This window comes from Hylobates moloch, unplaced genomic scaffold (genome assembly GCF_009828535.3).
Source record: "Hylobates moloch isolate HMO894 unplaced genomic scaffold, HMol_V3 SCAFFOLD_22, whole genome shotgun sequence".
NCBI classification, from domain to species: Eukaryota; Metazoa; Chordata; class Mammalia; order Primates; family Hylobatidae; genus Hylobates; species Hylobates moloch.
Genome location: NW_026652297.1, coordinates 15,733,534 through 15,752,458, shown reverse-complemented (window position 1 = coordinate 15,752,458; position 18,925 = coordinate 15,733,534). Strand labels below are relative to the sequence as shown.

The 18,925-nt window shown below is 45.8% G+C and overlaps 1 protein-coding gene and 1 long non-coding RNA gene across 7 annotated transcripts in view; one reads left to right on the top strand and one right to left on the bottom strand.

Annotated features, from left to right (window-relative positions):
• The window catches only part of EPHB1 (EPH receptor B1), a 501,064-nt gene that overhangs the window by 53,245 nt on the left and 428,894 nt on the right, over nt 1-18,925 (top strand). Inside the window, exon 1 of one of the 5 annotated variants that reach the window (XM_058433525.1) lies at nt 17,697-17,721. The exons of the other annotated variants lie outside the window; for them this stretch is intronic. The gene's annotated coding sequence lies outside the window, so the exon portion shown is untranslated. Of the gene's footprint in view, nt 1-17,696; nt 17,722-18,925 lie in introns of those variants that run through there. 5 annotated transcript variants of the gene reach the window in all.
• On the bottom strand, nt 13,943-17,910 carry LOC131382292 (uncharacterized). Of its 2 annotated transcripts, XR_009211615.1 has the most exons (4): nt 17,365-17,910; nt 16,614-16,798; nt 14,761-14,908; nt 13,943-14,625 (listed from the first exon to the last, which is right to left on the bottom strand). It is a non-coding gene; the product is annotated as an uncharacterized LOC131382292 (long non-coding RNA). The 2 variants fall into 2 exon arrangements; XR_009211614.1 differs by having other exon boundaries at nt 16,614-17,910.

Sequence of the window (18,925 nt, the reverse complement as noted above, 5' to 3'; positions counted from 1 at the left end):
TCCAAACTGCAGATTCCTGAGCAAAATAGATGTAGTAATTGTGGAAAACCACTAAGTTTGGGGTTGGAACAATTATTAACTGAAATATTTTAAGAGGGGTAGCAGAACAATGGTTTAGATAAACCTAGAAAGTGACTTAGGGGAAGGGTGGGAAGGGGGTGGACATACGATACCCCATTCATTCAACACTTAATAACAAATATTGTTAATCTCCTACTATGTACCAGGAAGTATGCACAAAACCAGAAATATTACAGTGCATGGGAGCATACATCCTATTGGGGGAACAGACAGGCATGAAAAAGACAAATAATGTATATATAATTTGAGGAAAGAGCTATAAAGGGAGTAAACAAGTGATGTGACTGAGAGTGATGGGTGCAGGCTTGGACAACTTAAAACGGGGGAAGGGAGGCCCTCTCTGTCTGTGAATACTCGAAGTGCATTCTTAGCAAGTGGGCTTAGGTTTGCTCTGCATGGGAGATAGATTTTGGCTTGATTACAAAATTCTTTTCAGTCAAACTGAACCAAGATGGAATAGGCTGCCTTGAGAGATGATGCAGCTCCATCTCTGGGGTGTCCAAGTAAGGTCAGAGCCACTTCCAGACTTGAGAGCTCACATTCTACAGAGGCAAATGGGGAGTGAGAGCAGAGAGACAGAACTGTCAGCACTGCCTAGGAGCCACTAGTGTCCCAAGTACTCACACAGAACACATTTATTGAGCATCTACATGAGAAGCATTGTACTAGGAACTGAAAACACCAAGATAAAGAAGACACAGCCTTTCCTTCAGGGAGCTCACTGATTAATAGACTGGTGGGGGAGACAGAGCCACGCAGACTACAGGCTGTAATAGGGCATATGATAGACTCTGATGGATGCGGTATAGCAGTTACACATCAGCTGCTAGGAGAAACCAAATAAGAGGGTCAGACTTAGAGTGGGAAAGACTTGGGGAAGGAGTGTGTGTGTGTGTGTGTATGTGTGCGCGCGCGCGTGTGTGTGTGTGAGAGAGAGAGAGAGAGAGGGAGAGAGAGAGAAAAAAAAAGTTTGGGACTTTGGTTATGGTTATATCCAGGGCACCAGTGCTGTCTCAGGACTGTCTCCCTGTTTTCATTCCTTAGTTCTGTGTCTGTATCTGTCAAGGTCCTGGCAGAAAACAGCACTCTCACAGGGTTTACTGAGGAGGGTTTAATGAGGAGAGTTTAATGAAGAGACTCTCTGCAGAGGTGTGAACAACATTAAGGGAACCAATAAGGATGGGGATGTACCCAGGGACTGTCAATAGTGGGAAGCCGATACTCCCCAAGGCTCTCAGAACCTAGCAAGAGCCACAGTGTGACGGAGGAGTTCCCTGACAGGAGTGAGACATAGAGGAATGCAGCTGCTGCCCAGATCAAGCATGGAGGGTGAAGGAGGAGGGTTTGTATTTCTTGAACCCTTTCTCCTCCTCTTAAACATCATCTCCTGCCGGCACCTCCCATGATGAATTCAACAAGAAGACAGAGGGCATGAAAGTCTGGTTGATGCAGTTCATAGAGGTCAGAGGCATAGAAAATGGCAAAAAAAGAGTAGAGAATGGATCTGCAGGGATGAATGGAGACTAATCAGCACAGTCATTTATGTTGACTTCATCCTCAGACAGGCTTTCCCATGAGATGTTCATGTGGCTGCTGGCAGCCTCAAACTCATATCCTCTTGAAACTTCAGCAGAAACATAAATTATCACTCCCCGTAGCTCTAGCAAATGCTGAAGAAGTCTTGTCTCCTGGGCTTCCCTTGGGTCCTGAGCCTCTCCATGAACCAAGCTCCATTACCAGGGTGATTGAAATGCACTCATTGGCCAGGCTTGGGTCATGTGTTTATGAAACTCTGTAGCTGAGGGGGAAGGGCTAGCTCAGACCCATCAAGCTGCCTGGCCTGAGATGGGGGAGAGCTGGTCACAAAACTGTCAGGGTGCTTGTCCAGGAGAAGCAAGAATGAGTGCTGGGAAGGCATTCTTGCCATTGATAGGCCACACCTATCAATCTTCCTGGGACAGCTAAATTATGCAACCGAGTAAGAGAGATGGTATGTCCAATAAAGGAAAGTATATGGATTCTGGACAGAAGGAGGAGGTATCTGTGGCTGTGATGGTCCTAAAGATGAAAAGGTGGGGAAACAGAAAGTGATAGGAAAGTTAAAAACCCAGGAAGGGAGGTCTGGAGACAGCTGGACAAATAGGTTCTTTCTTGATGGGATGTTCTCTATCTTCCTGAGCATCATGATCAAATTTAAAGTGATGAATAGGCAGATAGCGGTGGTGCTTGGTTAAAGGCAAAGTGATTTTTGGATTAGGGCATCTCAACTAGACTGAAAGAGGAGGGTTCCTATTTAGGGGCAAGATGAGAAAAACAATGGGCAAAGAACCATAATTTCTCACTGTAATCCCCTGGTTCCAATGTAGATACCAGAGCATCTGAATTTAGCCACTGCATTTAAATTGGATATCCATTGGAGAGCAAGAATGAAAGAAATGCATACCCATAGGTACAATGAGCTGGCTCATTTCCGTTCTTTTTCACTATTTCAATCATGGCCTAGTCTCACCTGGAATTTCCATTTCGCATCAGTAGAATATTTATTCACAGTTTTTGATGTACTTTTTCCCCTAGGTTTTGAGTCTTGTATAAGATGGCAGATCTTCAAAGTCATTTGCAGACTACTTTTTTCATATCTTAGATATCTCTTTCTCATTTGAGAGAGAGAGTGATCTAAAATGTACTTAGAGTTTATCAGAAGAAGGCTCCATTTGCCCTTCCAACTTCCCTGCTCTTGGCTCCAACTTTCTTCTATTCCCAGCTAAGCAGAAAAAGAACAGATTTTTTTTTTTTTTTTTTTTTTTTAAAACACAGTAGCACAATGCTGCCGATCTGCATGAAAACCCTTGGCTTTCTTTTCCCAATCAGGAGAAAGTAATTTTCCTTTCACTCACCTGACTAACTTGTTCAGAGCATCTCCTCCCCACCCTTTTCTCATATCTTGCTGCTAAGTATTTGCCAATTCATTTGCATTTCAATGGTTCCTTAGCAACTGTCATGCCCTCAGGATTAGGTACAAAGCTACTCTCTGACACAGACTGCCAGGGCTACATCGCCCTCTTTTATGGTGCCTGAGTTACCAAACCAAGCCCTGCCTAGACATGAAGCACATTTACTAACAGCATCACATGGGTTCTGAATTATAATGCCATTACTCCCTGCCTTATCTGAGCATGCAGACTTCTGAGCAACCCTCGCACTGAAATGCCCCAGATAATCCAATGGTTCCTGAAAGCTGCCCTCTGATATGTTTTCAGAAAGAGAGTCACAGATCTCAGCATTGGAAGAGAGTCCTGTCTTCCGACAGGCAGCGAATTAGGTCCATTTAATGGATGTGGCAGCTGAGGTTCACTAAGGAGGAATGACTACCACAAGATCAGGCAGGCAATTGGAACATGCCAAGGAGAGATGAGAGCTCAGGGCACTGCTGCTTCCTAGTCCTTGCTCACATACTGCATCCTGCCAAGAGAGACCCATTTGTCAACTATTGTGAGCTTTCAACATAATGGAAGTTTTAACATAGGTATGTGACTCTGTTGATCTGAGGTCCTAGGAGATAAATCTTCTCACCCAACCAGAGCACAAGAGTAACTGCCCAAGTGAGTATGCAAATATGTATATCACCTGGTTTCTCTGGTTTTGGCAGTTAACATTCTTTCCATTCATGGGCTTGAAGTGCACGGGAGGAGTGTGTGTGTGTGTGTGTGTGTGTATGTGTATTTATGCAGATGATGTAGACAGACAGTGACACTGGACCATTTAGCAAATTAGAATATTCTGCCCTGAGTAGGTGGTGCTGCTTCTTTAACAGCACCAGGCCTCCACCACCAGGGCTCACTGGCATAGAACAGCCTGGCAAATGGAAGATGCTATTCAGGAAAGGACAATGAGAACAACGCTCATTCTACAGGAGGACTGACCTTTGCAACTCCCACTTCACGTTGTTATTAAATATCTGGGAAAAGACTGAGAGAACAATTATAGTATTGTCATAATGTATCAGCGTACAAAGCAAGTGTTTCCAAGGAGGCTCTGGTTCAGCTGAGCTTGACAAAGCCGGGGACTCAGCTATAGCACTTACTAATTTAGAAGTTGTCTTCATTACTTACACCAGCTGAAAACTCCGAGTGTTTTTGGTGCAGTTCTGCCATGGTGGACCCCAGATAGGAACAGAAAGATAAGATGTTGGGAGCAAAGGGTGAGAGTCTTTGGGTTTCTATGTGTCTCTCTGCTAGGCTTGAGTGTGCAGTCCTAGTTGCAGCCATCTCTCTCTCTATATTTAGCCTAAGCTTAGCAGGGTACTGGTCCTCAGGGGTCCTCCTGAGCATTTGCTGAGTTGAGTTGGGTTAAAGGCTTTCATAGAAGGGAGAGTGAGCGACTGCTTTTCCCCAGAAGGGGAGTCCCATAAAGGACTGTGAGGGCTCGTGTGGCCCCTCCCCCTTTCCCACATTCCCAGCTGATCTCCCATTTCCCACCTAGACATGCCCACAACACCCTCTGCACAGGTTAGCCTCCCAGGTGAGAATTCCACTCTCAGGTCTGGGGGCTGGGGCTGTGGTGTCCAGGTTCTCACTATCACAGAGTTCTTGCAGCTAAACCAGCATTTCTCAACCTTATTCCTTATTCTCATAGTTGCCCCCACTAAGAAGGTTTTTTTTTTTTTTTTTGTCTTGCTCTCTCCCCAGGCTGGAGTGCAAGGGTGCGATCTCAGCTCACTGCAAACTCTGCCTCCCAAGTTCAAGCAGTCCTCTGGCTTCAGCCTCCCAAGTAGCTGGGATTATAGGCGAGCACCACCACAGCCGGCTAATTTTTGTATTTTTAGTAGAGACCGAGTTTCACCATGTTGGCCAGGCTGGTCTTGAACTCCTGACTTCAGGTGATCCACCTGCCTCTGCCTCCCAAAGTGCAGGGATTACAGGTATGAGCCAATGCGCCTGGCCTAAGAAGCTCTTTTAAGATAATCTTTTTTCCTGACCACCTCACACCCTGTGAATGTTAATAGCACAGATATTGTGGACATCTGTTCATGTACTGAGGCCCTTTGGTGGGCCACAAACCGTTATAAGATCTAAGACTTTTTAGTCTTCCTCTTTGCCAAGAATCAGTTTTCACCTTTGCTGAGAATGCATGATCTAAACACAATAAGCCTGGCAGTGACTTAGTGGGCCCTCAGCTGAGTTAGAGCTCAGCTTTGCACCATCTATCTTTTCCAAATCAGTTTTACCCAGTATGGCCCTAAACAGTGGGAAAGGATGTCCACCTTAGCTGGTCCAGGAGGCCCCCTATTGAGCAGGTATTAGCCCTGCTGTTAGATTTCCTAGGGAGATCCAGGAGGACCCAGTGAAGGACTAGAGCACAGGAGTAACTCAGAAGCCTTGGGCAAGAGTGACTTGCCAGTAGGTGTGGAAGCATTTCAGGATTTTAACAAGTACGGCTATGCCAGTGCCTACTCACTGAATGTCTGCCCTGACTTCAAGGGATGTGAAAATAGTTACTTGAGTTGGGGTCCATTTTTGGAAAAAAAAATAAGCTTTCTTGAAGCATAATTTACATATAATAGGTTTTAGAGGTACAGTTCCGTGAGGGTTCACAAATGAGTGTGGTCGTGTAGCCACCCTACACACCTGATGTAGATTGTTCTCATCACCCTCGTGTCCCTTCACTGTCATGTGCCTCCCTTCGCTGCTGACCCTTGGCAACCACTGATAGAATTTCTGGTTCTATTGTTTTGCTTTTCTAAAAGCTCATAGAAATGGAATCGTAGAGTATGTACTCTTATTTGTTTGGCTTCTTTCACTTAGCATAAGTATTTGAGATTCATCCATTTTGTGGCATATGTTATACTTTCTTTTTATTGCTGAGTAGTATTCCATTGCACAGATATATCACAATTGGTTTATCCATTTCACAGTTGGTGGACATTTGCTTATAGTTTTTGGCTTTTATAATTAAAGCTACTGTGAATATTTGAGAATGTGTGTTCATGTGAACACAAAATGAAAAATAGGTGTTCATTTTGTTTGGGGAAATAGCTGGATAATATGGTAAGTGTAAGGTTAACTTGGTAAGATACTGCCAGTCTGTTTTCCAAAGTGGCTGAAGTGTCTTGCATTTCCTCCAGGAGTGTGTGAGACCCCAGTTGTTCCACATCCTCACCAGCAGTTGGTATTGTCAGTCTTTAAATTTTAAGCACCATGGTGGGTGTCTCATGGCATCTCATTGTTTGTTTTCATTTCCATTTCCCTAATGTGCTTTTCATGTGTTTATTAGCCACTCATATATATTCTCTGATGAAATGGATGTTTAGATATGTGTGCATTTTTTTTTGTTGAGTTTTCTGTTTGGGGTCTGCTCTCAACATGGTTGTCTGGAGGTGACAGAGTGACCCCACTCACACTACTTCCAGACAATTTGGGTTGCCCTGTTGTGCCGAGAAGACCTAATTTGTACCTGTGCTGGGTGGGTCTCATTCCTGGAAGTGGGGAAGGATTGGCCATGATCTTCTCAGCATGGATGGTGGTTTATGATCAGGGAAGAAATATGCCCCCAAACAGGGGCCAGGACTTCAGAAAGTGGGCTTTTGTTAGGGGAGAGTGTGAGCCTCAGCAGGAAGCCATAATTCACATGACCTGGGATTGTGCTACTCTGTGTTTATTTCCCATACATTCCCTCCAGTTCCAATCTCATCTCCATCACACTCCTTAGTAGGAAGGAAGGGCATGCTCCTGCCTCTACCTGGCATTGCAGGAGCAGCTGTACCTCCGTGGTGGTGGCAGCAGAAATCAGCTAGAAATTCCCAAGGGTCCTGCTTCTCCAGGGACAGGTATCTTTTGGTTTTGGGCTTTCTTTTAGAGAAGAAAAGTATAATTTTTCCGCACAGATTGTCCTGTGAATGGTGGTCTGAAACCGTGCACAGGAAGCACCCCCTAGCCCAGCCCTGGACTCTCAGGACTGGGCCCATTTGATAGGACACTGTGAGTGTCCCAGGCTGTTCATCATCTTTTTCTCAGCTGCTCCGACTCCCAAGACGTTTCCAGCTTTTCTGGTTCTTGTTGCATTCAAGCCATAGAGAATGCCTTTGGCTCATTTCTTAGCTTTCAATGACAGTCTCAGGATTCTACAGGCTTTCCAACACTGGGGATGATGTAGGCACTTCAGCCATGTTTGCTGTTATTTGCATGATGACAATCAGTGATCACAGTAATCATGGGGGAGGTGACACATGACAAGGATGCAAACAAAGGCTGCAGTGGAGCTATCAAGGCCCATCAGCTGGGCCCTGTGTCACTTCCCACAAGCACCTTTTATGCTCAAAAGCAAAGATGCAGCTGATGCTGATGCTGATGCTGCATCACTTCTGGCTCTGAGAAAAGCAGGCACCCCCACTGTCTGAGACTCCCTGAGGGCCCCCAGAGTCTACTCCAGGGCCTGGCACAGAGTACGCACTTAGTAAATGATGGATGAATGGGCTGAACTCCTGTCACACTGCCCAGGATCACTCAGGGAGAGGCCGATGCGCATGCCACCGTGGCAAGAAAACCAGGCACTTGTAGCAAACAGAAGCAATGGAAGCATAGGAAACCTGAATGTCTGGTTGTGGAGATCAGACTGATATACCTGCTGCTGGATGGAGATACCTGAAGATGGTTCAGGCAAGGAATCTGTCATTGAAGAGACTTTTTGCTAGTGTATACTTATGGGTAAGCTGGGCCTGAACATGTAGAAGGGAGAGTGATGAGGATGCATATCATGAGTGAGAAGTAGCTGAAGCAGAGGCAAGGAGAAGGGAAAGAAAAGGTACCTGGAATAGCAATTACATTCAAGTAAGTGCTCGGTGATATAGCCAGGGGCTCGGTGATGTAGGAGGTCAGGGGACAGATAGTTTAGAGTGGGCTATGGTAACCAGGATGGCTTCCTGGAGGAGGAGGTACCTATTGAACGTATAGTGGATTGATGCTGATAGAGAAGGCAGGGCATAGGAATTCTCTTCTCAACAGGCTTCCCTGCCCTCGGCCAGAATCATCAGAAACGGGGAACCTGCAGAAAAGCCTTCTTCAGTGACTTGTGTCTCTCTGTCTTGGACTTCCTGGCTCCAGAAAGCCCAGGAGGTGTTCCTGTGAGGGAAGGCTCTGCATCTTGTTGCGTCCCAAGTCCCAGGGTCCAGTTGCCATTGCAGACAAAGCTTCATTCAGAGGAAAGCAAGGTGCATCTTGTGGTGGTCTGGACCAGCTTTCCACAGACTGTCTTCTTTGGTGTCACCACTTGGTGTGTGGCCTTTGGGCCAGGGCTTGGGTTCCCATGGGAGCTTGTTAGAAATGCAGACCCTCAGGCCTTACCTCAAAACAACTAAATTCAGCTGTGCCTGGATCGAGAGTCCCAGTCTCTAAACTTCTGCATCAGGGAAGCAGCCTCTTTAAATAAATTAACAAACTTATTTTGAGCATTTTTTTTAAAAGAACTATCCTAGATTAAAGAATACTTAAGATTCATGACAAGGTAATGTAACAAATCCTATACTAAGAAATTGCTTTAAAGGATATGATTTGGACAACAAACAAAATTGGAATACAGCCTTCCAAAATTCAAGGAGTGGGTCTCCTTAGATGAAAGTAGGATAACAAAATGTTAATATTTCCAAATTTGTAACTGCACTGTGGTCAAATAAGAGAATATTCTTGTTCTTAGGAAACAAATATTGAGGAATTAAGGAGCAAATGGCCATGATGTATGCAACCTGCTCTCAGAGGGCTCAAGGAGGAAAATAAACAAATAAATGTGTGTATATAATATAATAAATGTGTATATAATAAAATATATACGTAATATCATATTATGATATATCCTATTGTACCATAAAATATATGCAGTGGCGAGAGAGAAGATGAAAAAGCAAATGTGGCAAAATATTAAAAATTGGTGAATCAGGGTAAAAGGAATATGGGGGTTTCTGGTCCCATTCATGCAACTTTCTTGTGTGATTGCTATTTCTTTAAAATAAAAAGTTTAAGAAAACAGTGTGCCTTGTTTCAAAGTTTGATGGATGCTGCAAGTTGCCCTCTAAAAAGGCTGAACCAATTTATATTCCCACAATGCGGTGGAGGGTTGGTGCAGCTGTTTAATGTAGCTATTTTTATTCAGCTATTTTGATACCAGGGACTTTCTTTGATGGGGTCATATATCAGTTTTGACCTGGGGACATTTTGTTTTTTTTTCCAAATTTATTATGAATATTTCCAAAAGTACAGAAAAGTCAAAAGTATGCTGCAGTGAACACCCATGCCACAGCCCCTGCCCCTAGTTTCAACAGTTGTTATTGTGCCATATTTATTTATCAGTACACATTTGTTTTTTGGGGGGCATGGAAATTGGGATGCAGAAAGATTAAGTAACCACCAAAGGTAAATGCTGGGGCCACACGCTGTGTCCTCTGCACGTTGTCCTTCTGCCTCTGAGGTGCTTCTGAATGACTTCCTGAACAGATAGAATGGCTTTTTTTCTTTTTTCTTTTTTCTTTTTTTTTTTTTTTTTGTGAGACAGAGTCTTGCTCTGTCGCCCAAGCTGCAGTGCAGTGGTATGATCTCGGCTCACTGCAATCTCCACCTCTTGGGTTCAAGCGATTCTCATGCCTCAGCCTCCCGAGTAGCTGGGATTATAGGCACACACCACCACAGCCAGCTAATTTTTTTTTTTTTTGTATTTTTAGTAGAGAAGGGGTTTCACCATGTTGGCCAGGCTGGTTTCGAACTCCTGACCTCAAATGCTCCGCCCACCTCGCCTCCCAAAGTGCTGGGATTACAGGTGTGAGCCACTGTGCCCGGCTGGATTTTTTTTGCTGAAGCAGTTGAGTGTTAGATTCAGACAGGTCTGGATTTGAATTCCACCTCTGACATTGAACAAACTATATAACCTCCCAGTTATGGCCTCTATGTGTTCATCCCTTAAGTGGGGATGGTGGTACTCACCTCACATGATCGTTATGAGATAAATGAGATAAGGTGTTTAAAGCCTGTGGTAGTTATTAGTATTGTCATTTCTTCTGTATCTCTCTTTTCATTTGAAACAGATTCCCAGGCACCCTCCTCTGGGAAAACTGATCCCTAAATCGTTCTTCCGCTTGCCAGTACCTTGTCTGGCCCATCTATTGCCGGTGTGTAGTCCTTGCCTACTCCCGTAGACTTGGAGGGCCAATGTTCCAAGCGGCTTAGAAAAGCTGATATTCGGGCATGTGTGCTGGGGCGATGTTCAGTAACCTGACATGACATATCATGGCCAAGAGTCACAGGCGTCCCAGTGGTTAGGCAGCAGGGCTTTCCGGGGCACTCACCCTCAGTATGAGCCGGTCTGGACGAATTCCCAGCAGACCCAGCAGAGCAAGGAAAGGGCCTGTGGACCACTGCTGCCTTCTCTGCCTTCTCCAGGACTTCCTCCCATCTTACCAGGATTCCAGTTTGTGGGGAACGGGAGGAACAGGGACTAGGGTAAGATGAAGGAGGCAGTCACTTGGAGCAAAGTTTAAGGGGGCACCAAAGATTAATCAAGATAAGTAATATTTGACTGTAGTATTTTTTTTTTTTAATCAAATTCTGTAAACCATGGACTATGGGCTGCCTGTTTTTGTAAACAGAAATAAAGGCCGGGCGCGGTGGCTCAAGCCTGTAATCCCAGCACTTTGGGAGGCCAAGGTGGGCGGATCACGACATCAGGAGTTCGAGACCATCCTGGCCGACATAGTGAAACCCTGTCTCTACTAAAAATACAAAAAAATTAGCAGGGCGTGGTGGCAGGCGCCTGTAGTCCCAGCTACTCGGGAGGCTGAGGCAGGAGAATGGCGTGAACCCGGGAGGCAGAGCTTGCAGTGAGCTGAGATGGTGCCACTGCACTCCAGCCTGGGGGACAGAGCCAGACTCTGCCTAAAAAAAAAAAATATATATATATATATATATAAAGTTTAAAAATAAAGTTTGAAGGCCCCAGTCAGCCCATTCCCCTCTCTGTGGCCCCAGGAATTGGGAGGCACTGGACAGTGCACTCACTGACATTTTCTCTCCTCTGTAGAACAATGTCAGTATTGCCTGCAATTCTAGTCAGCACAGCTCCTTCACCGTTTAAAGGGCTGGGTGCCATGGCTCTCCCAGCACCTGGTTCCCAGGCTTCTGGCCAGTGTGGCAGAGCTGAGGCCACGTGGAGGGCTGGAAGTGGGTGGCACACTTCCCTGTCCTGGCAGAGGAGTGCACATGGAGCTCTGTAGTTTTTGGCCCCACCATGGCCTTAGACCTGAAGGTATGAATCCATGCAAGAGGCTGCTATTGGGAGTCAGAGAACTGGCTCAAATTTACCAGCTGTGTGACCTTGGAAAGCCACCTAATCTCTCTGAAGCTCAGTTTCATTACCTGTCCATTGGGGATGATGTGGTCCAACCTCTTTCCCTTTGAGCTCTTCAGTAAGAGGTTGTTGAGTAGGAATCAGAGCCCATGTATGGGAAATGCTTCGTAAACTGGGATGTGCTCTGGAAACACAAGCTGTTCTTATAATGGTGGTTACGATTGATTCTGGTGGACAGCTCCTGGCCCAAGCCTGGTGGAATGGTCATCCATAGAGAGAAATCAGATCCAGTATCCCAAGCCCCTGCCCAGGGGGGGAAAGTGCAATGACCGGCGGTCGGGAGAACTGTCTGCCACATGCAGCCAGGTTCACAGACACCTCTTGAGGTCCTGTGCCTATGTTCCTACCCACTCTTCAAACAGGTGGCTTCTTAATGCTTTTTCCCCACCCCATTCCTGGCTCAGCTTGTGGAGTTCTCCATTCCACTGACTTTCCTAAGAGCCATGTGGAGAGGAAGACGTGAAGAGGGAAGGCATGTTCAGGTACCAGGATAGGCCCCTTAGGTGACCATCTCAGACTCCTAGGTGATTGTAAGGCAATGACTGGGGAATTCACTTTCTCTACCCCACTTTCATTTGACCCTTCATTCAACAAGAAGAGAAACCTACAGCCAGCTCTTGGATAATGAGGTTGAAAGTCCTTGGAACCCTGTTTAGGAGGCTGACAGGCAGGCAGCCTCCTTGGCTTAGGATGTACAACCTTATGGTATGTCCATGCTGCTGGGGACAGTCATAGTGTCTCTTTGTAAAATTTTATTTGTCCATAAGTAATTGGGGTACAGGTGGTATTTGATTACATGGGTAAGTTCTTCAGTGGCGATTTGTGAGATTTTGGTGCACCCATCACCCAAGCAGTATACACTGCACCATATTTGTAGTCTTTTATCCCTTGCCCGCCTCCAACTCTTCCCTCTCTTACCCCCAAGTCCCCAAAGTCCATTGAATCCTTGTTATGCCTTTGCATCCTCATAGCTTAGCTCCCACATATCAGTTTCCATTCCTGAGTTACTTCACTTAGAATAATAGTCTCCAGTCCCATCCAGATCACTGCAAATGCCATTAATTCATTCCTTTTTATGGCTGAGTAGTATTTCATATTCTATCCTATATACTATATATATATCACAGTTTCTTTATCCACTCCTTGATTGGTGGACATTTGGGTTGGTTCCATGATTTTGGAATTCTGAATTGTGCTGCTATAAACATGCATGTTCAAGTATTTCTTTCAAATAATGACTTTTCTCTCTGGGTCTCTTGGGAGCCCTCCAAGCATCTGGCCCCTCCCCTTTCAGGACTGCGTTTCGGGGTGAGCAGGGAAGATGAACCGAGGTTGAGGGCAGCCTGGCTGGAAACAGGAGGTGGAGGTAGGAGGTGGGAGCTGATGCAATCTTCAGACTACAATGAGAAGCTTAGTAGCCAGTTTATGAGTGAAGGGGGCCATTTAGGCAGCATAGAAAGGGGTCTAAACATGAGTTATAAGACAAGATAATGTTTTGGCAGGTGGGATTTTTGCTGTATGCAGAGGTGAACTTCTGAGCATAGAGAAATGGACGTTAGGTAGGCATAAACACACCTCTGTCTCATCACTGTCACTTCCATAATCAGTCGGAGCTTCTGTTTGATGTGTGTCCTCCCTCTCCCTATGCCCTGGGGGATGGCAGCCTCCCGTTTGTATATAGATGTCTTTCACGGGGCCAGCAGGCACTATGGGTTCCCTGCTAGTGAATTCCCATTTCCTATGAGGGAGGCAGAAAGGTGCCCATGTGGTGATCTCCCAGACCAGGTTCCCATATCCACTTGACCAGTCTGTAGGTGTAAGCCTTGGAAGTAGCTCCTCTATAAAATGAGAATGAATCATATCCCATTATAGGGGCTTTGGAATTAGCAAATGAGATAACACAGATGGATTGCCTGGTACAGACAAAGCTTGGTATGTAGCAGACACTCAATAAATGTTTCCTCCCTTCTCTGTGCCTCTTCTCTTCCTTCTCAATGCAGCAGTGTGGGATTCTGCTCAGAGCAGCTGAGTCCCTACCATGCATATCCCTGTGCCTCCCCAGGCCGCTCAGACACTGCCCTTGCAGCTTCTTTTTGTGGGAAAGGTAGTTGCCCTTGGATCTTGTGTTCCCGCAGCCAAAGCTTCTCTCACTTTTGTCTGCCTGGGAGGCCTCTGTTGCCTTCTTTTCTAGCCCGGTCTTGCCTACAGATGCCCCATCCCATACTTCTTGCTATTCTGCCTTGCTTGGGTGGGCCCAGCTCAGGGGACACATGGACACCTGTCATGCCAATTTCTGATTTAGTCAGTGTCAGCTAATTGCTGTAACACCTGATTCCAAATTTTTTAGCCCACAAGATAAAAGTTTATTTCTCACTCATATCACAGTCTGGTGAGGCCCGTGGTGGGGTTCTGTCCCCTTCCCCTCCCCTCACTCACCCCTCCTGTCATTCAGGGACCCATACTGGTAGACCCTGTTGATGAATGCTGACAGAGGAAAAGGCACATTTACTCTTACCTTCCTACCTATCTCAGCCTGGGAGAGAAACATCACTCCCTCTTTCTTCCACTCCATTGGCAAAGACTACTCTCATGGTCCCACCTGGACCAAGCTGAGAAATGGAGGAGCCTCCATGTCTGGGAAAAGCAGGTTTAGAGAGCACTTAGCAGTATCCCTGCAGGAAAACCACAGCCTCTCCATAGTCTAGGCATGGAGGCAAATGCTTCTCTGCCCCTAAGGGAGGCCTCTCTACCAGAGGGCTCAGAAAATTCCTTCCTCCCTTCTTTCTTCCCTCCCTTGCTTCCAGTGTTTACAGAATACCCCCTTGGGCCAGAAACTGGCTGCCTTTATGAAGAGAAGAATCAGGGGGAAGAGATGCTTAAAGGTAACTTTTTAGCCTCCAGAGGCTGGGCCGTCTAATCACAGGCACAAAACTATTAATATTATTCCATGCAGAGACAAGCAGCCAGAATAATTAGAGCTCAAGCAATTCTTTCACAGCAAGTTCTTGATGTTTTATTTTATTTTATTTTGTATTTATCTGTGTTTGTCTGGGTTACCTACAGTGCACACTCCCACCACTCGGCCCCAAGCTGCCTTCTCTTTTCTTGAAACTCTCCATGCTTCCTCCTGCCCCAGAACATTTGCACCTGCTGTTCCCAATGCTGGTCAAAAGAAACAAAAACCAGATAAGCTTTAAAAGGGAGAAAGGATTTTTATTAGTCAGAGTTTTCCAGAGAAACAGAACCAATAGGATATTTATTTATTTACTGAAGATTTATTATGAAGAATTGGCTCACATAATTTTGAAGGCAGGCAAGTCTCAGGATCTGCAGGGTGAATTGGCAAGCTGGAGACCCAGGAGAGCTGATGGGTAGTTCCAGTCCACATCTGAGGGCCTGAGAATCATGAGTGCTAATGGTGTAGTTCTGTCTGAAGGAAGGCAGGCTAAAGACCCAGGAAGAGCCAATGTTTCAGTTTGAATCCAAAGGTAGGAAAAAAGCTGACGTCCCAGCCCAAAGGCATATTCTGGGGAAGGTCAGCCTTTTTGTTCTTTTCAAGCCTTCAACTGATTGGATGTGGCCCACCCACATTAAGGGGAAACAATTGGCTTTGCCCAGTCCACTCATTGAAATGTTAGTCTCATCCAAAAATACCCTCATGGAAGCACACAGAGTAATGTTTGGCAGTTACTTGAGCGACCGTGTTCCAGTCATGTTGACACACAAAATTAACCATCACAGGATTTTTAAAGTTAAGGAAAAAATATTAGAATTAAGAATCTGTAAAAATAAAAATGATAATAAAATGGTAAAAAAAATACCCAGGCAATTAATTGTTCAAAGGAATTAGCCAGTAAAGTGAAAAAGTTAGGGTAAAGATAAAAGGTGCATGGGGTGGGGAGACAGAATTAGTGGTGAAAAAAGAATAAACCCATATGGACAAGGTAAAACATGAAATCCAGAAACCTAAAATACTCAAAGGCTAGATTGTATAATAAAGAAGAAAAATTCAGAAGAAAACACTCCCAGACCGTAGGCGATGAAGGGTAGAAGCCTGGCTCTGATGTTCAAGGAGGACTCCTATGTCTTTCTCTGCTGATTCTTGGGTGTGAAAAGATCTAATACAAACAGAAACCTGTTTGGGAATGGTGACACTGGGAGGCTGGGGGAGCCTGTGCTGTTGTGATGCCTTTGGGATACAGCCCTTCTCAAATCTCCCTTTTTTCCAACCTGGGTTTGGTCCAGTTGTTGGCGGAAAAGAGATTAGGGAGGTCGGAGCTTGAGGTCACACACCAAGTGGGTTAACAGCAGAGTGGCCCTTCCCGGACAGTTTCATCCAGGAGAACTTTGGTTAAACGCAAAGTGAAAGACAATGTTGAAAAGGAGGAGGAGGAAGGGAGCTCCCCATAAGTCCTTGTGCTGCCTGAGATGAGTATAGGAGGTAGGAGATATCCCTGCTTCATATCTAATGCTGGGGATGTGTTCCAGCTGTAATGGAGTGCCATAGCTGGCAAAGACATCCCCCTTCCCTCTGCTTGCCCACTGCCTGGGACCCAGCTTTAGGCCCTATGGCTCCTGGGGTCCTATCTGTCATGCTGCTACACTCGCTGTGCCCCGTGTTGCTGTGTCTGAGCAGTGACTCAGCACAGTAGCTGCTGTCCAGGCATGGTCAAACTCCACACACCACTCCCCAGCCTAAGCTTCCTGGGCCCCTGGCCTCTCTCAACTCCCGTGATCAACCACCGTTCACTCAGATTTGGCCATGAGTGAGCAGAGCTGTTATAGGCTGATGTGGTATGCAGGGTGATGGGGGCACTAACCAACATATATTTATTTATTTTTCATTCCCATTGCAAAAAGGAATCACTTCCTAAAGTCAGGAAGTTGCCTAAACATTTTTGAGGAATGCCCACAATTCTTATTTAACATACTGCTTAAAGTTGTAGAATATAGTTCTGTTCTATCGGTGAGCAAAGACCACTCCAAGCCCTCCCTGGAGAGGCTTGCTCTATGCACCATACTGCACCAAAGTGCTTTCTGTTCGTCTTTTGCCTCATTTTGCAAAGATGACAGATCTAAGTTACATTAGAGACCCTTCTATTTTAAAATAGCATTCTGTTGCAGTTAAATTTAAATTTTTTTCTGGTCACCTTGGAAGAGATTTGTGTCTTTCTCAGAAATGCTGGGATTGCTTGTGGGAGTTGGGGTAGCAGATTGTAGCTTTGGCTTGGCACAAACGAACCCAGGCAGTTCACACAGGGATCAGGTGTGGGTGACTGGCAAGGCCTGCAACCTTGCCTCAGATCTGGTGAAAAGGGAGGCAGAAGTGATTTTCCTATTTGTAAAATGGAAATGATAATGCTTAGCCTTTGGAGTTGTCGCGAAGGGTACGTGACCCCTCAGGACCACAGGACTACAGGACCACCCAGTCTACTCATTCCCTGCACATTCCAAGAGCCCAGACCCTGGTTTAAAAGCTCCACTGGCTTTCCCTTGGGCCTGAGGCCTCTCAGATAATTGCTTTTGCTTAAAAGCCATTAAATCACTCAGAAGAAGGTGTGAACTTGAGTAACGACTCAACTGCCTCCTTAATGGAGGAAGTCAGTTTAGAGAGAAGCCCTTTCTAGGTAGAACTAGCTTAGCTGGCAGATCGCAGGAGCAGTGGACAGTGAAGACAGAAGGACAGGAGAAAGAGGGAGGTGACAATGAGGGGAGCAAAGTCCATGTCATCGTGGTCCCCTCAGTTGCTCTCATTCCCACACCCTAATGTCTGCCAGGGGTCATGCTGAAACAGATCACACAAACTCTTAAAGTTTAAGGTCTGGGGGTCTTGGGGAAGGAAGGCCTGCCTGGTGAGCACCTGCCTCCCCTCAGGCTCCGTAACAGGAAACTCTCATGTACCCCTCGCAACAACTCCAAAGGCTAAGCACTATCATTTCCATTTGACAGATAGGAAAACCAAGGCCCAGCTTGGCAGGGTAACACCAGAGTGTCTTCTAGGTCCAGCCAGGTTTCTTTCTACTCTTCCCATGAGGCAATTAGCCATGCAGATCTCAGTAAATATTCAGGAAGCTGGTAAGTTTTCCACTCTCCTTCGTACACGTGAAGATCCATGCTGATATCCACTCAGGAAATTGTCAATACAAGGAAATTTTATTGCCTAAAGTTAGAAGTCTGTGATAGCATCAGTTTCCATGGCAACAGGCTATGATGTCACAGATGCCTGCAACAGCAGAGTGAGAAGAAAGCAGGGAAATGGTGAGCCAAGGAGGGGAGGCTGTAAGACATGATCTATTAGCACAGATGCGGAAGGCCTTCCATCAGCCCTCCCCGTGCCCAGCATCTGCTGCTGCACAAAGGGAAGCACACTGACATTTGGAACAAATACATGGGTTTTATGAACCATGAATGCTTCAGCTTGCAAACTTAGAATAATCAAAAACAAATACGATTTCTCTGAGTTTTCTCTGAATGTTTATAAAAAGGATAATGCCTTTTTTTTTTTTTTTTTGGTAATCCTAGCTCTTGCAATTGACTAAGTGGTAGTTTCTTGTGTGCCCAGCATGATGAGGCTGTTAATTCCCATTGATATGGCATGTCAGGGTGGAGATGACAATGAAGCGGAGCCTGTCGGGGCTGAAGTACTGGGAGGCATGTGGGTCCCTGGAAGGAGAATGGGAGGCAGAAACTCGATGTTGACTATGTTGGGCACAGTGCCAGTTGGTGCACACTGGGTTTGAAGGGCCTAGGTCTGGGTTCCTAGGGTGTGACGCACAGCAGCACATCACCAACTGATGACAGTACTTTTGCTAATTGGAATCCTTCTCATCACATTGCTCCCTGTTGTCAAAAGCAGAGGCCAGTTATATTTCTCAAAGATGCTACAGCAGATATCTCCCATCCAACAAGCTCTTTGGCGATGGGAACTTGCCAACCTAGAGTCTAACTTTCCTCCCCTTAAATATGGATTGGACTTGATGACTTGCTTGACCAGTAAAATGTGGCAGAGGTGATGGTCTGGGACTTTTAAAGCTAGGTCAGAAGGAGCCTCACAGCTTTTACCTGGATCTCTAGGGACTCCAGCTGTTAGAACGCTCACTCTGGGAACCTAGTTGCTATGTTGTAAGATGCATGGAGGGGCCGTGTATGGGTACTTCAATTGACAGCCCAAGGTGAGCTTCCAGCTGACGGCCAGCACCAACTGCCAGCCATGTGAGTGGACCATTTTGGCATCAAGCAGTAGTAGAGGCTTTGGATGACTGCAGTTCCTGCCAACATCTGACTGCAACCTCCTGAGCCACCCCAAGTGAGAACTATCCAGTTGGGCCCAGCCAACCTGCAGGACTATAAGAGCTAATAAAACATTACTGTCTCAAGCCAGTACATTTCGTGGGTAATTTGTTACACTCAATAGATAACGGGAACACAAGCAGTTCCTTGAATTTGCTATATAAGATAAAAC